The 25,064-nt window shown below is 36.2% G+C and overlaps 1 protein-coding gene across 3 annotated transcripts in view; it reads right to left on the minus strand.

Annotated features, from left to right (window-relative positions):
* The window catches only part of LOC112463662 (mucin-5AC), a 49,694-nt gene extending 30,241 nt beyond the window's left edge, over positions 1-19,453 (minus strand). For 2 of the 3 annotated variants that reach the window (XM_025030162.1, XM_025030160.1), the window contains exon 1: positions 7,768-8,123. The gene's annotated coding sequence lies outside the window, so the exon portion shown is untranslated. Of the gene's footprint in view, positions 1-7,767; positions 8,124-18,977; positions 19,026-19,313 lie in introns of those variants that run through there. The other variant, XM_025030161.1, reaches the window with a different exon arrangement.
* Positions 19,454-25,064: the final 5,611 nt, after the last annotated feature.

Genomic DNA, 25,064 nt, shown 5'->3' on the forward strand with positions numbered 1-25,064 from the left:
ATAATGAGAGAGATATGTCAATGCCGTTGCAATCGATATAATTTAACAGAAATTTACGCCGCGGAACTGTTACGGAATTAATGTACTGATCAAATTTATTTCCAAGCACCGCAAATTTCCGGTTTGATAAATAAATAACGTAAATGAAATATATATACTCTGTCGTGATCCATATATACGCTCTCTTCGTGATCCGGAGAATACGCATTTCATCGCCATGACAAACCTCGAAATTTCGCGATTCAGAATTGCGATGTATTTTCGCAACGGCGTTTATCGTCGAACTTTTCGAATTCGAGGTAAAAAATTGCACGTAAAGTTTGTTTGTCAGCAAAGTACAGGGTAAGTGCGGTGCAACATGCCGCGGGGTATAATATCGATATCGATATGGTCGCACGCGCGACATCGAATCGGATCGCGGCGGGGCGCGGAGCGTGCACGGATTCTATATAGCACGCTCTCTGCTGCTATTAGATCGATAACTTGGAACATTCACCGATATACCCTTATCGGAACACAGATGTCGATCGATTCCGACTTTGGTCGTTGTACCGCCGTTCAACGCTGTCGAATACGCGAGTCTCAAAGACCTCGAAAAAGTAATAACAGCGAACTTTTGTTTACGATTCCAATAATGCTTCTCCAATAGTTCCTCAATATTTTTTAATAGATAAAAGATTTTTAGTTTAATAAGCCGGATAAAATATGCAAATTGTCCCAACATTGCAACTCCCATTTTTAATTAAAAATTAAACGGTATTTTTTTAAATTTCAAACATATTTCAATAATAATATTGAAATATTGTGGTAATTAAATATTGTAATAATTAAATTAAATTATATAAGAATTTTTATTAAAATTTATTTAAAAACAGTAGAAAAACAATGTTTTTAATATTTGTTTTGGAATTTAAGTTTCAATTTAATTTGTTTTAAAAATAAAAGACGTACATTTGTTAACGATATATTCTTCGATATCTGTATATTCATTTAAAATATAATTGCATTATTTTTTAAAAACAAGATTTCTATTATAAATATTATATTTAAGTATTTTACGCAAGATTAAAAACAACGCCGTTTAAGAAAAACTTTGGAGAATCCAATAATAAATCCGACACCTATTAAATTACATTGATGGATAATTATTTTCAGTTATTTAGCATCGTATATCAAACAGCAGGGCACATCACATTTTCGATATTCGCGGAAACTTTTGAGTTATCCGAAATATCAAGTATCTCCCGATTGAAATCGGAGTGGATTCGTACACCAGCGATAACGACGCCATTTTTCTTTCTAATTGTTCTCTCGAGACACGTCATATCGAACGCGTATATTTTTCAAAAATTTGGAGAATACGTACAAATATTGTATATATAGAAATATATTTACTTTTATTGTGGGATTGACTCACGCACCCACACACAATTTAGTTATGAGATTTACAATAATAATTTCTCATTAATATGTCCGAGTCCTACACACCCATACCGTTTCTGCAGTACTGTAAATGTACTTTTAGACAAGAATACATAGTGCACCAGCTGAAGTATAAATTTAGTGCTGCAGTTCATTTACGTCCTGCCTAATAGAGAGACGTTAATCTCCTGGTAACGTAGGAAAGGTCCTTAAGACAGCAATCGCTTTTGCAAAAGTGGAGTACTTAATACAAGTTAGATTTATGAATTTTGTTACGTATTTTATACATGCATATGAATGCAAAAATTTTAATAAATTCATTTCTTATGAACTTACTGCATTGCAATGCTTAATTAGTCTTTATATTAAGCTAAGAGATCGTAATTAAAAATCGTAATTAAAAATGTTTCGTAAACTATAGAGCTGCAAATAGATGAAGAAGTTTGATATTGAATTGTGTTAATTTTGCTTTAGTAATATTTTAATTGAACGTTTCATCGCTAAGCAGCTGCTTGACAAAGTTAAAAAGGCATCCTGGAATAGCAGAGAAAACAATTAATGAATTTACTTGGCCTAGACGCTCAAACCATTGTTAGAAATATAACAAATACTTGATATGTTTCACTATTTTTTACACACGATTACGTAATGGAAAAAAAAGACTTTGTCGTGCGGCATTATATTCGACGTCCACGTCAAAGTGATTACATTTTATCGATAATAGGATTTACGTTGGCCGCGCGACTTGTCCGCGGGAGTGGCAGCAGGGACCGCTTTGATGTGGAAACCGGTCGGACGCTGCCAGTAGTATAGCCAGAAACCAGGCGTCCGGCAGCGATCGTTTATCGCATTAGTGGACGGTCCACGGTTCCGCGCGCGGTACCTTCGGCAAATTGGGAATTACGGCAATATCGAAACTTCGATATAGCCCCGCCGGTCCCCAGCTCGGAGTCATTTCCCAGTTCAGTTTAAGTATGAACGCAACATGCAGTCAAAGGTAATGCAAATCCATCGCGATATTATTTTTTCGTAGAGAAAATCTCCGAAAAAAAGGTGAGCGATTAATACGTCGCTATTGTTTATCCGTGTGATTTATTTCAATTCAACACTAAATTAACGTGGAACACAAATGCATACGACATGTTTCTGTTCGTTGTCGCGATGACACGGAATAATTTGAAAGAAGCAAGAAAGTCGCTGCATTATGCACACGTACTCCTACAGTTATAATACAGAAAACGTCATTCTTTTTTTGGTAAATATCAACTGTAATATTCTGTTTAATTACAAATGCCGTAATCATCAGTCTAGCAAAAAAAAGAGCTGTTAAATAAATCTCTTTCGCGTCTACAAACATGTACCACCGTTATTCTGTCGCAAAACGAGCTTAATGCGCCGCGTAATGCTGAACAAGAGCATTTACATTGCGCGCGATTAACGTCACTCGGTGAGGGCGAATTATGCGCGTTGCGCAAAAGCACACTCTCCGAAATGCATTGAACCTCGATATGACCCGAGAGCTCGTCATTTTACGTCGCGGCCCGAATTAATATCCATCTATTACATATTAAATTACATCAAACACGCGTTTGTGATTGGGCCGTCGTATCGCGGTCATAATGTCACAACATTACGTTGATATCGTTAGACCTGAAATTGGAAGGACGCTCATGGGACTAAAAATCGTTGTACCCGGCGCAAAGAGAAATTATTAAATTGTGAAATAATCCCTGTTTTGTCATGCGAGATTTTGTTGTCGTTGAAAAACTTTCTGTCGTCATAATATGCAGATTGTATTTATCGTCAGATTTGTCATTTTCGGAACTCGAATTTCTCGTATCGCGATACAATTTCACGTTGAAACAAAATCCAATAAAATAATAAATTAGCAATTCGCTCCACATACACACACACATATCGTGTATCATTTGTATCATACGATATAAATACACGGATTTTATCATCGACGTTGTGAACATTCGACAAATTTATTTTCACTCATTGATCACATTAATCGTAATTCTGAATAATTACTTCTCGCTATTCTGATATCTTAAATAGCCGATTTGACATTGAATCGCTTTGCTTTACGACTTTTAGGATTTGTGGTTTTCGTAGATATCACACACGCGTTTCGGAACTAGGATACAATCGACTTCAGAACTAATCACTGTAATCCGGATGTAATTTGGCGCCCGCCATGCTGGTAGCAAGTGAGATTCCCGCCAAGATCAATCAGAGATAATAATTGGAAACTTGACTTGTACCAAATGACAATCATAAAGACGAATGGAGGCAACAATGTTACACATAAACGATATCAAATGTATTCAGTGACATTTCTGCATATGTGTTTGTGTGTGTATGTGTGCAGCAATTAAGTTTTTTATTTAAAATGCGAAACAACATACAAATCTATGTCTACGCTCTTGTATAAGAATAATAACACCCTTGCTCTTGATCTTTGTAATTCTGTAACTCTATATAAATAATAAGTTCCTTAAACAGCGTTAAGCAAGTGCGAGATCTGGGCAGAGATATGTAAGTAAAACTACATAATTACAAAAGTGGAACATTCTGCACCTAACGAAATGAGATAAATTGCATCTTAAAGCCGGAGTACACGAGGTACATTCTGTACATGCCATTATCTTGATACTTGTTTTAGTAACAAGGAAGAATTGACTAAGATTAGCAGTAGAATAGCAGAAAAGATGGATACTATTTTACGTTTCATGAGATCCATTCAATATTTATCAAAGCCAGCTTAGATGTGATGTAACAAGCTCGAAATAATTCACAGTTCCGTGCACACAGAGAGTTCGACTGTTTAATAAAATTCTCCATCGAACGAAAACTTCAAGCGGATCGTGCCAACGAAGCGAAATACCTTCGAGTGAATCCTTTTTAGAGAGAAATGAAAACGACTGAATACCGAATGCCGCGTGCAAGAATTAACGGAGGATGAAGAAATTTTATTGCTTTATTAACACACGAAGAATGTTTCATTGCTTCCCTCTCGCGAGAGAAGCTCTCGCGCGCCCAGAAGCTCGAGTGTGCCATGCGACGTGTTACACTCGCGTGTATAATTACACCGATGTTGGCCACACAGCGTGAGACTCTTTTGCGCCACGTTTTTGTCAGACCGAGACAAAACGAAAAGAGAGGGAATAGGGAGAAACGGAGAGCGCGAGACGGGAGCGAGATTTCCACAAGCCACTTCGCGTGCCTGTGGAAGTTCGCGTGCAAAAATGGGTCAGGCACACATTTCGTTATGACGTATTGCTTAACGATCCACCGCTTTGTCCGACATCGCATTCTGCGCTCCTCATTCACCTAACTGGCGAGCGCAGATTAATTAGCTAGAGACAAGATTAATTAATTATGGCGACCTCGACGAGTTCGACCTAGGAACATCCCGCTTTACTGTCGTCGTGTTCGACATCGAGTCGAGCAAGAAGTTGGTTCTCATGACCAAAGACTCCACTCTAATTAGATTTACACGTATGTTAATTAATGCACAGACATAACGGAGTTTTGCTGTACATTATTATTTATTACATAAACTTTATAAAACAAATAATAATGTCATTCGTTGTACCATTAACCGCCTCGCCATTTACTTGTTAAATACAATTAATGGCGTCTTCAATAATACAATTAATATAAAATACAAAAATGTATATAACGTCGCAAAAAAAATAAAGACATTTTAGGTAAGCATTTTTGAATTTGATGTCGGCAATATTAAATATAGAGCTCGTTTCCCCTCTTACCAAGAAGCTAAACTTAAGGACTTTCAGAAGGATCTCGTCGGCACGATAGGGTAAATTGGGTCTACTCTGTCCGCATGTAAGAACCTCTTAATGGAATGAAATTTGCCTGACATCGCGCAACTATCTTTCAAGTTATTCTAGAGCGCGTTACCTATTTCTGTCTGTTAAAGTACAGACGACAAAGGGTTAATTTATATCATTTAAATGGGAAAATAATTAATAATTTATAATATAATTATATAGCAACCGTTTTTATATTAATTACAGACATAATTAAACTGAAATAAAATAAAGTAATTAGTAGAAAGAATTATACCTACAAAACACAATTTGTGAATTTTACTAATTTGCTAATGTAAATCGAATGAGAAAATTAATAGACAATAAGCGCAAGGATATAGTATATCAAATGGAACATTGGTACTCAACTTAAGTACGAAGTTTGACAGCGAAGCGAAAACTAAAGGCTCCAGCGGAAGGATCTGTCAGTCTGCTCGCGCGATAATGGAGCAGCGAAATTTCCTTTATACATCTCGCACGGGTACCTTTCAGTAAATAATTCCACCGAGTTGACTGTATGTCGACGACGGATAATGATACTCCGGGAACCTAGTATCATTGATATCACGACATCTCACATTGCGAATGCTTCGCGGATCTTCAATCTTTGTTTGCGATACCTACGCCGCAAATATTCCATATCCATATAGTTTCGCACGACGAACGGGAGAGGAAGATCGGGGTAAGCCTGATATTCTCTTATATCACATACTGCACAACGGCGGATGTCGAACGTTACAAATAATACAAATGCCTGACATATCAGAGCTGTTTCTCTGAACTAATCCCTTTGATACATTTTGGAATTTAACGTGATATCTTGAGCGTACCGCGTATTATTGTTTTAATAACTCACATGACTTCCGAGATATGTACTTGAATTTTGAGTTTATTCTATCTATGTTGAAAACTGTGCGCCGAATTAAAGTTCGTAGAAATGTAGAAAATTCAAATAATTTATTTACCTCCCTTTTTATTACCCTTAACAATATTGCAAATGTTAACGACGGGAAATAATTCGCCGAAAACAAACGAGAAGTTATATTGCATGACAAATACTTTTCATGACGTCGGACCCGGGTGGCCGCGCTATTTAAATGCACGCTTGAAAAACTGCGCCTTTCCTGGTGTCGACGAGAATAATAAAAATGGTTGCATGAGCGCGGGGCAAACGCGACGCGTGGAAACGCGCCAAAGTTTGTTCGATTCAACGGCAACCCCCTGATGCGTTTATAACCCTCGGGGACGGTGGAAGCCTCGGGTAAAACATAACGACATTAAGTGGTGAAATGTTGGAAACACTCGATGAAATTATTTTAAATTTCCATTGAAAATTTGATTTATACAATGTAGTTGCTAATTAATCGTTTGCTAAAAAATCGTATACGTATACAATAAAAATTTTTACAAAATCCATTTATGTATTTTCTGTTTGCATTCGTATTTTCGATTTTATATGAACGGTCCATAATTTTATTTTTAAATAAATAATTGTATATATATAAATAAAGTCTATCTTTATTGCATAAAATAATATAATATGCCAAATTTCTACCTTATCAGACTTAATTAATAATAAAACAAGCCGCATAACTGAACAAGCCTGAAGTGTATACTTCACGCAGATTTCGCAAATACGTGTATTTCGCTGGCGGCAAAATGCCAAAAATGCGATTTATTTGAGTTAAGAGGATTACTCGTTAAATATCTCCTTCTTGTAAAGTAATGCTCCATCGATCCGCGTCAGCGCGCGTTACATCTCCGGCTACGAAAATGCCCAGCCCGACGATGACCCTTTAGCCGGACGCGTCGGAAAATTTTCGTACCTAATGCGCTTTTAAATTTCGGTTGAATTTACTGCTGCATTTTTGCGCGAGTGCGGTATTTACAAGCGTGTACTTCGTAATCAGCTGTTTCGAGCGCGAAATCCTCTTTCCGATATAAGTGGTGTTTAGACTTTAAAGAGGAAAGCACTTTTTAAGCTAAACAACGACAAAGAGCAAACTGGTAGATCGATAGAACATTTAAACGGAAAATCGTAATTTTATCTGCGTTTAAAGGCACGCATAATATAGAATGTCGAGATAACAACTTCGTAATCCAAGATACATGAACTGAACCGAATAACTTTAAACGAAATTATTAGACGCTCTGTATAAAACTATTTTGTATCAGGCCAAATTTCAGTTCTCTGTGAGAACGCAAAATTGTTTTGCATTTTGAATCTATTAAACAGAATGAGATTTTATCACCTGAATATTCTTGTTTTTTTTTTTCATACGTAAATATGTAACATCTATATTGGTTATCTCAATTATCATAAAAAAATTACATATATTTATTCCAATTGGTCTAATTTTGATATTTCAAGAAAGATAGTTAGTCTTAAACGTAGGAAGATAAAAAGATAGGAGAATAGACAAGTATAAATACTTGTCGCTTCTCAAATATCGTACTATCAATGACGCGTATATCTATTCACAAAACAACGTATACGACAACCTCGTACCTGGTGTTAAGCCCCGCGTGCGCCCGCCCGTAACAATCGCCGATGTGGCGAAAATACTATCCTGGATCCTCGGCTGCTGAGATCCTCTAAATCTCCAAAGTCGTGGTACACACGCGGCCGGCTCCGGGAAACGATACCGGAGCGAAGCGAGGGAAGCGTCGCACGCGCGCGAACGCCGCGGACGCGATTCTTATTCGCGTGAACGATCGGCAAGAAGAAAAGGGAGAGAAAGACAGAAAGAGAGAGAAAAAGAAAAAAGAGAAAAGAGAAAAAGGAGAGGAAGGAAAGGGAAGAGTCAGCAGCGAACACAGCCGAGGCCGAAGGAACTTTGGAGCGAGCTCTCTCGTCGCGAGGGAGTCGCGGCACGATACTGACGGGTCGTCCGTGGGGCGCACGGACCTCATGCCGCCAGGATCTCCATCCCCACCGATCCCGGCGGCGCGGCGCGGCGCCGATATTCAGGGCCGGTTGATCAACGGTGGATTGTCGCGATCCCGAGACGGTCTCGTCTCCCGCGTAAAGGGCTGATTAATTGCTCGCGTACTCAACGTCCGGTACGCGCGCGGGTTAACGCCGTAACCGCAAAAGCTATCGAATCGCCGCAAATGGAACGGCGTATCCGAAAAATTTTAATTTCACAGAAACGCCCCTAAGTTTGACATTTCGAATATAACTGTGACTCTCTTTGGTAAGTGTCCAATATTCGAAAGTATCCAATAATTACCTATCACGTTAAAACGACAAGGTTCTTCTATGAAGTACGTTTCAGGCTTTTGCCTTTGCGAAATGAACTCATTATTACGTCATACTTCCCGTTCTTAGATTTTTTTTGCGTCTTTCAACCGTTTAGCATCAACTGCTGATGTGAACAAACACGAGCAACACACAGGCCTAAATGAAGTTAAGATGGAGAGAATTAAAAGTTGCGTGATTGTGTGGCGAAAAAAAAAACTAGGCAATCTTTGGGACTGAACTAATAGAGAAAGCTGTGCGTGATCGCCCGAAAACACAGGCTTTGTTATGTAAACCACTTTCAAATAAGATAAAGATAAATGATTTTATACGTTGCTGCAAATAGAATTAATCACTTAATCTGCGTTAATTATACAAGATGTACGGATAACTTAGGACTTAAATGACCGTATAATTATTTAAGCAATATTGTAATTGCAAGGAATGGAAATGAATAGAAGCGAATTTAATGAAGGGGTATTGATTATATGGATGTCTATATAAGTGTAATTAGTGTCACATCACAGTCATCGCGCTTTTTTTAAATAATAAATTAGAAGCTAACCTTATATTATCAAGAAAATTAATTATGATTCAAATTGGCAATATCCTTATGTTTTATCCTCGATGGATTCTAGACAAATCATTTTTAATATATTCCATCGCGATATTCCATCGCAAAAGAGGAAAATCATATTTGTATATAATTATGTCAAAATATACATAAAGTTTTTTCAAACTTATCGAATTGTTCGAGTAATATCGATCAAAATTCTCATCGATGTTTTAAAGCTAATTAGATTCATCAATCAAAACATTCTCAATCATTAAGATAATGTCTAACTTACCAGAGCAATAATGCTAACCCCGCGCGGTCACGCACGCATTACATCATGGAATTCTATCGTTTTCATGAATCGCGCTCGTTTGAAACTACGCTCATCTCATTTCGAAAACTACCCTCTGGCTTTTGCGAATTTAGCGCGCGCGCGCAATGAAGATAACGCCAAATATTTAAACGCAAGGTAAATGTTTATATTCACCGATAAAACGCTGTCGTAATAGTTGTTCTTAGTGTATCTATCCTTACTACGTTCTTGCGGCTATATCAAGCTATAACGTTCCATTCAGGATGCGCGCGTTCTATTGCTATGAACTTTCGGTGTCACGACTCACTGATTCTTATCTGAGTCTTCTCCAGGATTGTGCCGTTTATTACGTATCGTCATTATTACGTACAAGAAGACTCAAACTCAGCTAGCTAATTTTCAATCGCGTTACTGACTACAGCAATAGAAACGGCGATTACGCAGTTTGTGAGTAAAAATATTTAGAAAGCGTAAATTGAATACTGAATTGAGTACTAAATTGAGTACTAAAACTTAAAACAAGAAATGTAAAATGTGAAATAACATTGTACGAAATAACTGATTTGCAATATCAAACAGAGAAAGATGGAGAAAGAAATTCTAGAGGCGGGAAGAGAAGAGGTGAGAAACAAAAGTAAATTCCATTCTTTTCAATCTTCATTTTTCTCTTCGAGATCGAAAGCCTAATCTCACCAAATTGATCTTCACTGCTTTCTCCTTTTCTCATTATTACTCAGAGACATATTCAACTTCTTTAATTCACTAAGGATCTTTTATCCTCTTACGTCATCGGCTGATATTACAATGCGTTACAAAATAAGATAAAATCCTGAAGCATGGAAAAGTCGCGTAAAAAAAATTTCATCACCTCCAAATTCATCAGATATACGCGACGTCTCTAAAGTCTAAAGATTGATGCAAATCTTACGAAACAGTTGATATACGATCTCGCGCATACCGGGCACTTTCTCTCGACCCGGCAAGTAATGTAGGCCGATATAAAAAGACTAGCGTACGTTTCAATGTCAAGGCGTGGATAACTTCACCAGAAAGGCACCGAGAATCGCATTCAACGATTCAATTAAAGAGTCAATTAAAATTAAAATTAATAATCGTGTTTCTATATTTCTTTCCCTTACTTTCCTCTTTCTCACACGCTGTCCTAATTCGAATGTTAATTCGTCATTTCGTTCCAGAAATTAAATATTAAAAATCCCAAGTTTGCAAACGAAAAGATGGTGAATCGGATCTTTTTTTTGGCCGGGAAGAGATCGTCTTCAGATACCACAAAGGATAATAGCGGAAGCGCGGCAAAGCCTCGAGGCGGTACAATGTATCATACGGCTAGATGCTCCGCGGAACGTTTTACGAATCGTCGTGAGGGTCACGACGTGTGCCATACCGTAGCCAGAAACGTAAAAGTAACCGCGCGCGGAGCGCAACTTTCGATCGTTTCTCGTGATGCGACGTACCGATAGCGCCGTAGTAAGCACTACCTAGTGAATGACACGATCTCCCACGCCTCTCTATTCGTCTTCTCTCTGGCTGCGCACGAGGCGGAGAGGAAGTCTCGCGGCGAAGAGAGAGGTAACTTGCGGGCGCATCCTTTTACTGATGAGCGCGTCGCGCCAGTAAACTCACTTTCATCTGTGATATTAGCCGAGCCAAGGCGAGCGAAGGCGCAAGGCGATTCGCCTTTCGATTCGCGCGAGACACGATCGAGGCCTGCGAGCATCTATAAACGTCCTCGAACGGACGATTAATCAGTGAGGGTGTTTGATACCGATGCGAGCCAATAGGAAAGAAATAAAATGCTATGTATCTTCCAAGCGCTGAGCGAAACGTTATTGCGACTTTCTGTACGACTATAATCCAAGATCAAACAAAGTACTGTAATTTAAAATGAAAGAAGATTTTTTGCGGGAAATCTAATGGTAAATAATTACAGGAGCGTTTCTTTCCTTCGCGAGAAATATTTTATTTTACACCGCGTGTCTCCGCGATGTATGTTACGCAAAGAAATGTTGTTTGTTAATGTTAAATTGTGTTAATCGCGAAATTGGAAAAAGAAATACGTTAGCTGATTGAACAAATAAAATGCCGCACTGTGAGCGTGCGAACTGAATTCATTTGAAATTACTATTCGGTGGTTTAACTGATTTATACGGTTCAATCCTACGTTTAATGGTATTAAAGATACGCTTTTTCCTATTTTATTACGAGCTATTTAACGTGATTATGATCTGCGAACGACGGTGACGGAAAATATGAAAGACAATGTTTGCTTTAATCCTGTATTGTCCTCTTTTTTCCGCGTTATATTGTACATGCAAACGAAACGACACTGCTGCGCACCATTGTCTCCCGATGCACTTCTTCGTGCCAGTAATAACAGCAGCACGCGTTGAAAAAAAAAGGGAGAAAATATACCCCTCGCAAAAAAATCAAATAACAGTGGTAATACCGGCGCAGCTCACGGCGGGCACTTTTCTTGAATAACGTATGCGGACGTGGTTACGCTGCGTCGCGTCGTAACGACGAAGCTAGACGGTACTTAAGAGGCGTTGAAGTATGAGAAAGAATATTTTTAAATGTGCATTTTCACACCCCGGGGAAACTATGAAAACCATGAAACTTTTGGATTAAAAACCAAATTAATGTGTTATATATTTTTTTTATATACAAGCTATATTACTTTTCAACGCTTTTTTCAATATAAAGCGCAATAAAATAAATCCTATAAGACTGACGTAACTGCTCTGTATCTGATAACTAAACAAAAAAAACTTTCCAATTGCATTAAAATTTCTTTCTGACTAATTGATACAAAGGTCGCGGTGCAGAGTTCAATTAATATTAATTACTATATTTTAATTTAATATTATCTAAACGGCACGAAGCATTGTGTTAAATATCCCTACAAATAATTAAAAAGATATAATTATTAATTAAATATTATCTTTGATATCATTCAAATTAATTACTATTTAATAAAGTCATTATATAAATCTAAAAAATGTAATATAAAGTCATTAATGGCGCGTTTGCTATCAATATTATCAAAGATATAACGTTATCAATAATATTAAGTGGTATTATCAATAAAATATAAATAGTGTTGTCAATACCGATCCTTATTAAATACACTGTTGATTTTATGATAAAATTTAGAAGCGACTTGGTTCGCAATAGATTCCTTACGCGTTGCATTGCATTAACTTGGCTGAACATTCAATTCCATTTTGGAAAGTTAGCGGCGTGTCTCAACTTCGCGACCATAGAATCAAGTATTATTCATCACGCGCTATAAATTACAGCCAACAGTTTTGTTGACGTCGCATCAACCAGCCTGAGGACTTATACTTTCTTCCCTGTCATGATGCAAACTAATTGTTCGGTCGTTGTCCTCCCGCTTATTCGCGTTTTCGTTACGCCTAGCTCATCACCTGGTATTTCAATAAGCGGTTTGTTAATTTTCTAATTAATCACGTAAAGAAACATTAATATCATGTGTTCTACTACTAGTGTTGTACTACGCGACGAGGCCGTACTTTCATATTTATTCATATTTATTCAAATTCCTTTCATATTTATTCAAAGCAAAACGTTAACAATGTAAGAAGTAAAAAATTATACGAGATACTCAGGAAAATTCGAAATCGATATTTATTCGGAAGACAAAAAACTTTAATATACATAAAATGTCTTATCTTTATCCCATTAAGCATGAAATGGAAAAATAAACTAAAAATTTCCCGAAAAAAAGATATAAAATTAATGGAAATTTAGCAACTTTTGATACTCTCCTAGACAATATACAATATAAAACTAAAAAAATACTAAGATACTAAAAATACTAAGAGTTATACGTCAAATCATTCACATTCACAATACCAGAAATTTTTTATAAAAATATCATAAAGAGAAGTGCAACTCGGTAAGGTAAAGACGCTGTAAAAATGGTCCTAAGAGCTAAAAGCATCTAGCGTCTAAGAAAGCAATCAACGAGCAACGTCGAGAATCTCGAGTTCGTTGCGACTGAAACTTGTTGATTAGTTTCTTAAACACTCTACACACAGCAGCGGTATTTCATTCCACTTTATGATGCGTAAAAAGTATTTTCACGGCTGTATGAGAATGTATAGTACTCCGTAACGATGTCAGATGTGGGAAACAAATCAGCAAAGTGTAATTTCAGAGATCCAATAGCACACTGTAGCGAAACGCGAAATTATCATCTCAACTCAAGCTACTATTCTCCGTCAGAGAGTGAAGGCTCCGGACTAATCATATTGAATCTATGATGCCAGTAGCAAGAAATCGTGTGTAATTTCTTCTTGCGGTATAGAACATAGTTGTAAAACATCTTCTTTGTTTGCATTTCTTTGTTTTGTGAATAATTAATGAAAAAATTTAACCAACTGTGAAAAAAATTCATCTCCACAAGGCATATATTCAAAATAAATTATACAGTCATTTGTCAATATGAGAGATGAAAAGAGAATTTGCGGTGCGTTTTACAAGTTAATCTGTAGAAAGCGGGAGTAATGGCGAAAAAAACACTCAATTATTTCAACGCGCGCTGCAAACGAAAATTACCTATGATTTCTCACCTGTGATGTCGTAAAATCAAACGACTATGTGATCAGTACACGGGCTTAAGTACGGATTAAGTATCGTATAATAGCTCGACTGTTACAACGTGCGTTAAAACATATTTTATCGAACACGTTGTACATATTGGCAAAACAGTCACCGAGAAACGCTTGGCTTTAAAAGGCTTTTAAATATTCCTATCGACGTGAGAAACTGCTCCGGAAAATGCACGGAAAACCTATCGTTGCAAACACTTTGACGGTGCATCTATAAAACGTTACGGTTGAATATTCAATTTTTCATTTACAGTACACCGCCGGCTAGCATGCTACTCGCACACGTATGAAAGCATAAGCATAAAGGAAAAATTAAAAATTGAGAGATCAAAAGCTTTTCGAGCGGCAGTGAAATCTTTGACAACAGTAAGCACGGACTGCGATGAAAATAACATGTAATAATTACCATACATGAATGTGTTCCTTTCAGCGTGATTTATTGTATAAATTTTTTTTCATATTTCAGATTAAAATTATACTGTTTTATTAATTATTTCAAATACTTTTTCAGTTGTATACAAGTAGGTTTATATTATCACAATTCTGTATTATCTTATAAAAAATAAAAAATTTAAAACTTTTTCTTTACGAAGAAACTTTTTACTTTTTTCTCAAATCCAGTTTCCCTATTAAATAGTGATATAAAAATCACAAGAGTTTGTAGATTATTTTATTATATACATATATGATAATAATAAATATATTTATAAATAATAATATATAATATATTTTGTTCGTCTTTGAAGTACTAGGATTGATATTTCAATAGAATAAACTCCATAATGATTTGTATTATCGTGTAAAGTTACTTCTATAAAAATCAATATGATTTTTCTAACAATCTCGCGGTAAGAGTTAAGACGATAATAGCATAAAGCGATATTATTATATGCATTTGCGTCGAAGCGTCCGCTTTCCTAATACAAGGAACAATCAGACGGGGGTCTAATAAGAGAATAATGATCTCCGCGTGAAACTTATTACGACTTGTTAGCCAATCTCAAATCCTCGAGGCGAAATGTCACCGATGGATGGAAGGACATCCATTATGCCCGAGAGGATTCTCGTAGGACACAGCGCGGGATTGGATAACATCGTTGAAAGAGGGGAAAAAAAAGCGTATTACTTACTAACGTTCCTCGAGTCACGGAAAAGAGGACGCCCTTTCGTGATATTACCGACAAGAGCCGGTGCGACCGATCGCTAACGAAAGTTCATCGCCGTCACATCGATCTTACGGCGATCCGTTGAAAGGGAATTGAGGATCTTGATCGAGCAAACGGAGACGGAAATAACGGATCCTACGAGATGCATGTCGATGTACACGGTAATTGCCAGTGAGGTTTGAAGCGTGTTCGGTCTTTTTCTTTTTTAATTCATTGTGCACGACTGAACCAACCAACCCAACCGACACAAATGTACTGCCGTGGACAGAATGGTTGCAACATTTTCTTTCAACGAGTTTCAATTTGAGAAACTTGGAATGCCCAAAAATCGCGAGATTGACCTTGCAATTTTTGCGCGTTCCGAAATTCATTGAAAGAAAAAGTGCTGCAATCCTTTTATCCACGATAGTTTACTTTCAGATAATCTACAAGTGCGAATTAGTTGAAAAATGTTTAGTTTTGAAACAACGGAAATTACGATCTCTTGAGAATATCCTCTCCAATCTTCACACACTGTGTTCGTGCGCGTTTAATATCTTTAAAAACATGCGCGAAAGTTTTTTTATTTTATGTATTCTGATAAAGAATTATTCTATACTAATATATTAATGGGGTTATAAGTAGATTTATACTGCTTGTGTGGTGATTCGTACGTACATACATACGAATAGTTTAGATTTCGATAAAAAATTAATGTGCATCTATATATGTATATAGATTACATAATAAATTTAAATAATAGATTACCCCATGGTTATTTCGTTGTCGCCCGATGTCTCTCTCCCAGGCTCCCTCCTCTCCTCTTCTCTTATTCTTTCACGTCATTTACACAATACTCACTCGCGAAAACGCGGTTAATTATGATCGTGCGCGCACTAATCACCACAAGACAATGATCGCGCGGCACTTTAAACGACACTTGCGACGTTAATCGCACGCGATTATTTTTTGATTATAAGACGTACATTTGATTACATATTGTGACAGGAAAATAACGCGAGAGAAGCACGAATTACACAAAGTATGACACTTTCCTTTTATCGCTGTTCTCTCAACTTAGAAAAATTTAGTTTCATTTTCCAGGATTAAGAATATAATCGAATAGGTCGGATACTTTGGGATTGCCAATCCTGTGCTCGTAAATGTGAGCCCTTGAATATTTCACGTTAATACCATGCGATATACGATATAATTAATAAAGTTGAATCGATGGTTAATTAAGTGCAATAAACCGGCGCGAACAATCGACATTGCACACTAAATGTATCTCAAACGCATAAATTTCGAAAACGCATTAACGTAAAATTAACGTAAAATATCATTAATGAACAATCGATATGTTCATGGCTTTCCGTTACTTGAATTAAGATAGCGATTTGTGCATTATTCTATTCTCGCAATTCGAAAATAATACACAAACGTCACGTTTAAATGGGTAAAAAGTTCAAAAAGCGATGTGAAAAAACCTGAGTGTCGTAGAAAAATAATTATTGCCCAAAAATATCGTGCTACAATAATAATTTATAATTTCTACTTGTTATCGCTTCAATTTCAATGAAGCGATTCAATTGAGATAAATAAAACGTGCACAAAAATATCAATTTCAAAATTGTCGTTGCATAGGGTAAACATGGGTAAGATGGTCATAGAAGAAAGATAGCCAACCCATGTTCATTCAATGTTTCATGGCGAGCTAGATTGAGAAAACATGGGTTGGCCATCTTTCCTCTATGGTCATCTTGCCCGAATTTACCCTATACTTGTGAATTATTAAACTTTCGAGAATTAATTAATTGCGCGAGTCGATAATCGCTATTGTTCAAAAAGTTATGCGCTTTGAAAGAGAATTAACGACATATCATGCTGCTGCCTGTCCGTTCGAATCTCAGCGCAACAAACAATAGCATAGCAACCTTGTGTAAACATAGCGCGTATACACAGTAAAAAAAAAACAAATCCCGAAAACCGTATACCAGCAAATTTTTCGTCACTAAATATTTAACATTCTACAAAATAAAATTCTCGCCGAATATATTCTTGCACATTTTAACTTTGCATTTCAAATTAACTTCAATTTCATGGACTGTACCATATCGCACAGCAAAATCAACCTTATTTGAAAAATATATGTATCTTGGCCAAATTTGACCATGAATTTTTCTAAATTGGCCTACATTTATAATTTTAGATTTAACCCTTAGCTGGCACTGCGGGGTATTGAACGCCCCAGCCTAGTTCAGCTCAAATTTAAACCGGCCCTTTACTAAGCTTTAATTTAAGCTACCTATAGTAGGTCCCAGTGTGCCAGCTATGTGATTCTGGTGAAGTGTGCTAACTAAGGGTTAAATCAAATTTTTATTCAGTAAAAACGAATCAATCTTTAAAGATTCTTTAAAGATTCTAGTCTTTTCCTTTTAGAGGCATTTTCTTTTAATTCTTCTATATTACTTTTCATATAATTAATTTTACATTATATTATCATAAAAGAATTATATAAAAGAGAATATACACATAGAATATACAAAATATAATGCATAATATAGAGCGCAATACAGAATTACAAAATAAAAGGCACAATGTAAATTGTTTAGAGTTTTAGAGATTAAACATATAAGATTTCTTTTTAACGCAAATTTATATACGAAACATTCGAAATGCATACAATAACATAAAATTCTCATGATGTAAGATGTAATACGGCTGCAACCGATGCGATTTATCGACACATGATTATTATATAACATATGTTTTTTTGATAATTTTATTAAGTAATAATTATAAGGCTTATACTTTGCCTTAGATAACGCGGATAACCGCGACCAAGAAAATTGTTAATTTTATCAATATACATATGTAGCTATATTTTTAAATTTTTAAAAGGAGAGAGTACGTCAACTATTGATGTACAAAATTACGTTTCGCGAAACTTTCAGAAGGAATGCAACACGCGAAAGAAATACGCAAAGTTTCGTTATAAGCTAATGATTAAATAGAAAAACACGCGACAAATAAATCCGGTTTATACTCGTGGTCCGATTCAATTGCGAAATATGTAATTTTTATAATGCATTCACATTGCAACGTAAATTTCAGTTATAACTATTATTTTTCTAAATATTGTTTGACAGAAAATGAAGTGTCTTGTACAATCGCATCTGTGTGCACGATTTTATAATATATTAATAATATAATTAATCACACATATGAAGTCTAATTCTCTTTTTATGTTTAATCGAGATAGGATTTATTCAAGTCTCAAAAATCGTGAGAAAAGAGCGTATTATTGCCACGTTCAATAAAATATAACTGGTCCAACGATTTGACCAGATCAAAGTCCATCGAGTGACACATTAGTATCCGATACAGAAAAGAATGATCCTCAAAGTGGAGAGTTCAATGTGCTCTGCTTCTGTCGTTTCTATACGAAATCAATTCGCGAAAGAAAATTAAGCGACCCATTGAACACTAAAGACCTCGTTATATAGAAGAGAACAAATCCCGAATCTTCCGGACTGCTTTCGAGTATTCGATTATTCTTGCAACCAGTTACCCAGTTCACGACTAGGTATTATTCTTTAACTATGCGTATTACAAATATTATGCAATTCCAGAATGTTTTAATATATAATCTAATTTATACTAATTCTTTTTAGTTAGTATACACGAAATAAAAATTCGCACGCGAAAAAATATAGTCTCCCATTAATTTCGTACAAAAAAGAATAGGTTCCTATTGAAAAGTTACGAATAATTATATTTAGTAATAATAAAATGCATGCTTTCTCACTCACCGACCGATGCGCAACAACGGAGTTATCTGCAACGTCGCTACGATGATTCTGTAACAAGCAAATATAACGTTTACATTAAAATAATGCTCTAAATAATCAATCCTTCAAACATTAATTATTACAAGTGTTGAATTTTTTATTCGTCTTCAATATTCAAATATTACGAAAATAATTTTGAAAAAGAACCATAAGAATTTTCAGAATAAACTTTACAAATTTTGATCATTAAAATTTTATAAATTTTTTCCTTTAATTAATATTTGTATAATTCGAAATAAAACAATTCAAACTTAGGAAAGAACAATTAATTTGGCACAAATAAGAAATAATACTCACCGCAAAGTTGCTCCGACGGCGCCCGATGCCTCCTCCTAGGCCTCCTCCTCCTCTCAGATTGTCCAGATTATCAGCTTCGTAGAACTCATGTTGCTTCGTTGCACGTTCACAGCACTCGCGAGACAACACTCGCGAAAACACGATCAAACGTGAAACTAATTAACCACGGTTCCGTCATCTAAATCACGTACAATAATTCGCGCATGATTTGCATATCGTTCCGCACATTTGAAAGCGTTAAGCGATCGTAAATTATTTTCAATTTGATGTATAAACCGGAACACGACACGGGATACATTTGAATTCGAGCAATAATTATCGTTCGGTAAGTAAATCGCGGCGAAACATCAATTTGGAATTTGGATCTTCTCTTTGTCTCGATCTCTGGATGGATAAATCGCGCGAGACACGAGCGAGATTTCGCAATGAACGACCAGTGCCTCGAAACATTGACGCGTGAATCTCGAAAATCATTTAGTCATGTGAGCGAATTCGATCGTTATAAATAACGAAGTATCTTTCTGATACGTGTAATATTCTCTTTGTACATATTGCATCGCATTTCGAGGAGTAAGAACTCTACGCACAGAGCGACACGCACGGGTGCCTGTTCATTCGATGGTCGGGACGAGAATGATAGCGCGGCGACCTTCCGCACACACGGCGCGGGGCGCGGAGTATGACGCGGTCTATTGTGTGCGTGACGAAAACAAGCGCCGGGGGATGCCGCGTGCCAGCCGTCTTGCCACCTGTAATATTTAAAGTTATAAAATCAATGTATGCCGAATATTCTGTTCTTTAAATTTCGATGAATGCGGATATTACTATCGCATATCGAATTTCGTTTTATGGATTTATTATAGTGTCATCTAAATCGATTAATTTTATTCAATTAAGAGTTTTAGAATGGACACGTTATAACTTACACCTTAATTCGACGAGAATACGCAATTTGATTAATATAAATCTATTAATACAATGTGTATAATATTAATATAATATTTATATCTTGTTAAAATAATATCCATAAATGTGTAATAATAATTTTTATATTATACCAATAATAAATTTAACACGCAAATTGCTTTTAATCCTTTTGTTTTAATAAAAATTTAAATAGTTACTTAATTACTCAATTTAAAAAGAGTTATCAAATGTGAATTTATGCAATAACACTTATTTTTGCTTTGACAAAGAAATTATTTATGTACCGGCAATTTGATTCTATGCAATATATAAAAAAATTTTATTATTATTACATTTTATATTTTGTCCTGTTTTATTCATTATTCCATTTTATATGTATATGGGTGTTATGTTAAGAGAGTATAGTATGTAGGTATTTAATATAAGCATCTGCGAAATTCAAAATACAGAAAATCAGTTTTTGTCGCATGTCGCTAAGTCAATTTTTTATTAAGTTACAGCGTTTTGAAAATCCGGCGCGTATCATATATCATACATGAAAAAACACCGCGCGTATACTTTTTGCACGTAACTTGACAGCTGCGTTATACTAGAAAACGGGTGTAAAAACACGTAGTACAAGCTCTTTGAAACGTAATACGTCGTCATCGAAGCGCGAGCGAGCGCTGGCCGACTCCGCTGCTAAATCGTGATCGCGATTAATATAATAATATAATCAATCTATGCGCAGAAAAATCACAGCGAGCTGATCTTAGGCTCGTTTAAAAGCTCATTTCATAAAACAGAAATTATATTTAAATTACAATATTTCGACTCAGAAAGTTTATAAATGTTAATAAAAAAAAATTAATTGCAAATAGTAAATATTCTACAATTAAATAATGTATCTTTAATCTATCCTGGCTTATTTATTATGAAATAATGGATCTATAAAATATTACGATTATCTGTAATGTAACGTTAATAATTGTAATATAATATTAATAATATTCTTATAAGCTTAATATAAATTTTTTATCTTTTATATATAATTGTATAATCACATAGAAACAATTAGTAAATTCAGATGTCAAGCAGTTTATAACTATGTAATTATAAATAAGAAGATATTTTATCACAATATTTTTATATATATGTATTTATATCTTTTTTAATTTTTTTTTAAGATATTTTATTTTATTTACTTACCGGATACGATGCACAACAGCGCAGTTGTAACACGTACTGCATTGATCTGTAATATGTACAAATATATTCAAATAAAAACAGTATCCAAAATAAATCAAAGAATAATTATTGCGTGCGAGACATAATTTTTTTATAATTTGGACAAATATTTAATAAAAGAATGAATTTGATAAGAAAAATTCTATACAGTTAACATTAATAGATATAATTTATACAATTAAAAATCTTTTTGAAATATTTCATATATATTTATTTATATTACATTAAAAATATTTTACTAAATATTTTTAAAAGTTTTAATATTAGAAAAAAATTTTAATAAAAGATTTTACTAATAAATATTTTACTGAATTCTTTCGAATTTTTTAATATTAGAGAAAAATTTTAATTAAGAATTTTTAATAATCTAAAATATGCTATATATATATTACACAATTATTATTATTATTATATATTACATCATTATATATTATACAGCGATCAACATCAATGGATCTCTACTATGCAAACGAACGTGATTACTTGATCCATCAGTAATATGAATAATGAAACAGGTTATGAAATGCTCACACATTGCTCTGATTGCTCACCTCGCGATAGTCGTGATTGCTCCGCCGCTACCCCTGGCCTCCTCCCCTTCATCCGTTGCCACTTCTTCGTGACACTGGCATATCTGTTCGCGAAAACACACGTTCGTTACAATTAAGCACGCTAATCACTCGAACGCAACGATCGCGCGCGGCACTTTGCACGACGCGCTCAATGTTAATCGCACGCGACACGCAGTTAATCACGTCGCGAAAGCGGAAAAATAGTACCTAAGTAAACTACGAGTACGGAGTGCCGAGTGCGTTCGATACCGGCGAACGGCGACGATCGATACGCAAGTGAAGCGTGAACGCGTCTGAGATGGCGGAGAGGACGCGCGGGCAACTTCACGCGACCGAGAGTGACGCAGCGACGCTACGTGCTACACCTGTTGCTCCTAATTTCGCGTTCGTGCGTTCTCGAACGCACTTCTAGAATGCGCGACAAATAATATACGCTCGGTAATAGTCTCTCATGGCGCGGTTATTGCCTCATTGTCAATTATTTATGTATAACGCAAGTTATACATAAATGCGCGAGTCGAAATTGCAGACCGATATCCGCGACACTTATTGCGATAGCCGAAAATATGATCGATCGTTTCGTCGATAGATTCTTCGGCCGGACGAGCCTTGCGAAATACTTGCGAGTCGTGTGAAATATCGCGCACTCTAACAGAATATCGAATACAGGCGCCGAATCTACTATATATTACGCGATAGTTAAGTATTGATAAGCGATAAATGGCAGGGTTAATATGGGTTTTGCTTACCAATCGAACGAGACGTGACGCCGCGCGCCGCTCGTCCCGAAGCCGACCCGTCCCGACTCTCGTCTCCCCGCTCCCGTGTCCCCCCCCCCCCCTCACGTTCCGTTAAATAGCGAAATTCAAAGACGCCGGCAACTTCAGCCTGGTACCGCGCGATACGACGCGAGTCAAATTAACGGCTAATGAATATATTAAATAATAATAATACGATTGGTCAATTCAATATTATACATAAAGGAGTTATATTAATAATTTAATTAATTTATAGTTTATTTATTAATAAACTGTATTAATAAATAATATTAATAACTAATTAATATGTATTTAAATAATCAACCATGCCTTTCGATTATTTCGTTCCATTCCGCGATTGGTATTTATATTTTACATCTCCAATTAGCATTAGCCAACTTAATATAATCGTTCTGACCCAATTCTTACAAATTGCAAATTTCTACACAAAAACTAAAAGAGTGCCTAAAGTTTCTCATGTTTGCTTTTATCGCTTTGAATATTAATCGTCCGAATTCTTGCAAACGTAGCAAGAACTAGAATTCTTTACGAAATAGCCAGAACTTTTATAAATTGCGTATAACTTAACATCTAATTTTTTAAATTAAAGCAAGAAAATCGTGAATTAACATTCTAATTGAAGCAAGAAAATCGCATGCTAATTACCGCCAGTTATTTTTGTCAGTATTTATCGAAGAGAAGGAATACGAGACGAAGGGATTGCGCTGCAAAAGAAAGAAAAATCGAAAAAGAAAGAGAAGCCGAAAGGAATGTGGAAGAGGACTCGCGAAGAATCTCTCGGCGAAACGTTGCAGAGAATTAGACGAGGTAAAAGAACAAAGGAAAAAATTGGAACGAGGACAAGGAGGTCGAAGATAGGGGAAATAAAACGGCGATATAAAAAGGAAAACGGAGAAGCAAAAGCAATATCGAAGAAAGAAAAACAGTATCAAAGATGGAAAATAGAAAAATTTGTCGACAAGGGATAAAAGAGAGCGGAAAGAACGACAGATGAAGGAGGATCAAGGAAAGACAGTTGTTGAAAAGGGATTTCTCCGCATTGCGTAAAAGAGAAATATAGCAAGTGCGTATTCGGTACATAAAACATTGCGCTTCATCGAAGATAATTCCTTATAAGAGATTGGTGGACATGTAAATAAATAACGATTAATTGAGCGAAGTCCATTGATTATCAGCTTGTAATTACAAACTTCATTAATCTTTATGCAATGCCAGAAATCGTGACCCCGTCGTGCCAGTGACCGAAAAATTCATTAATGAAATTAAGAATTATATTCTGCGGTCGTTGAACAAAATTGCTACAGCCGCCGCGCGAATCATATTCAATTATTATCGTTCCGCGCGACAATGAATACGGATCGACAAACGTGGCGAGAGAAAAAAAAGGATCAACTTGCAAGCGAGAATTAAGAACGAAGATAATAATCGCCCAACGTCGATGTTCGTACTTTCTAAAAATGTTCCTATTCCTCGGTGTGGGACAACGTAACGTTACGTCGCCGGGGCCTTAATCCGCCGGCGAGATCGTGGATCCTTATCGATGTCTTTCTACCACACGCGGGCCCCAGGACACCGACGACGGCACGGCGTCGTCGAACAATAGGGTAAGGCAGGAGCGACGTAACGCCGAGAGGCGCGAGAGAACGCGTCCTTCCGGCATTTTAATATTCCTCTCGGTGTTACACGCGTGTGTTTCCGCGTGCCTGTGCGCGGAACAATGCAACACACCGCGCCGACGACGGTGGCGGTGGGACAAGAAGAGAAGAGTGTGGCAATTAAGCGACACGCGCTCCCACGCCCTGGGACATTGGCCCGCTGCACAAGCTGCGAAACTGACACCTTAACTTATCGTGGGCATCCGTCCTAGTCAAACGACAGAACTTCGCCTCGCCTCTCGATTAATTTTACCACGAAGTCCTATAGGTTTACGGCGTCTGATGATTTAACCTTCGATATTACTGCCGCTTTCTCCGTTGATCTTTCACCTCTCTGTTGTATTCAGGCACTTGGTTACACACAAAATTCAATTGGACATTTATTTTTTTTTACGTCCTCTTTCTCAATTGATTCTTAAAGGTAGCGATTAAACTTGTGCAGATTAATTAATCATGCGGGATGCTTGTGACCAGCGCTGATATGTCATTATTATAATCGATATAAATTTATATATTGTATATGGTACGTGTATAATCTGCGTGCAAATAGAAATAATTCTGATAAAGATGATATCGCTTGACCGCGATTCC

This window comes from Temnothorax curvispinosus, unplaced genomic scaffold (genome assembly GCF_003070985.1).
Source record: "Temnothorax curvispinosus isolate PA1 unplaced genomic scaffold, ASM307098v1 QBEX01013525.1, whole genome shotgun sequence".
Classification (NCBI taxonomy): Eukaryota; Metazoa; Arthropoda; class Insecta; order Hymenoptera; family Formicidae; genus Temnothorax; species Temnothorax curvispinosus.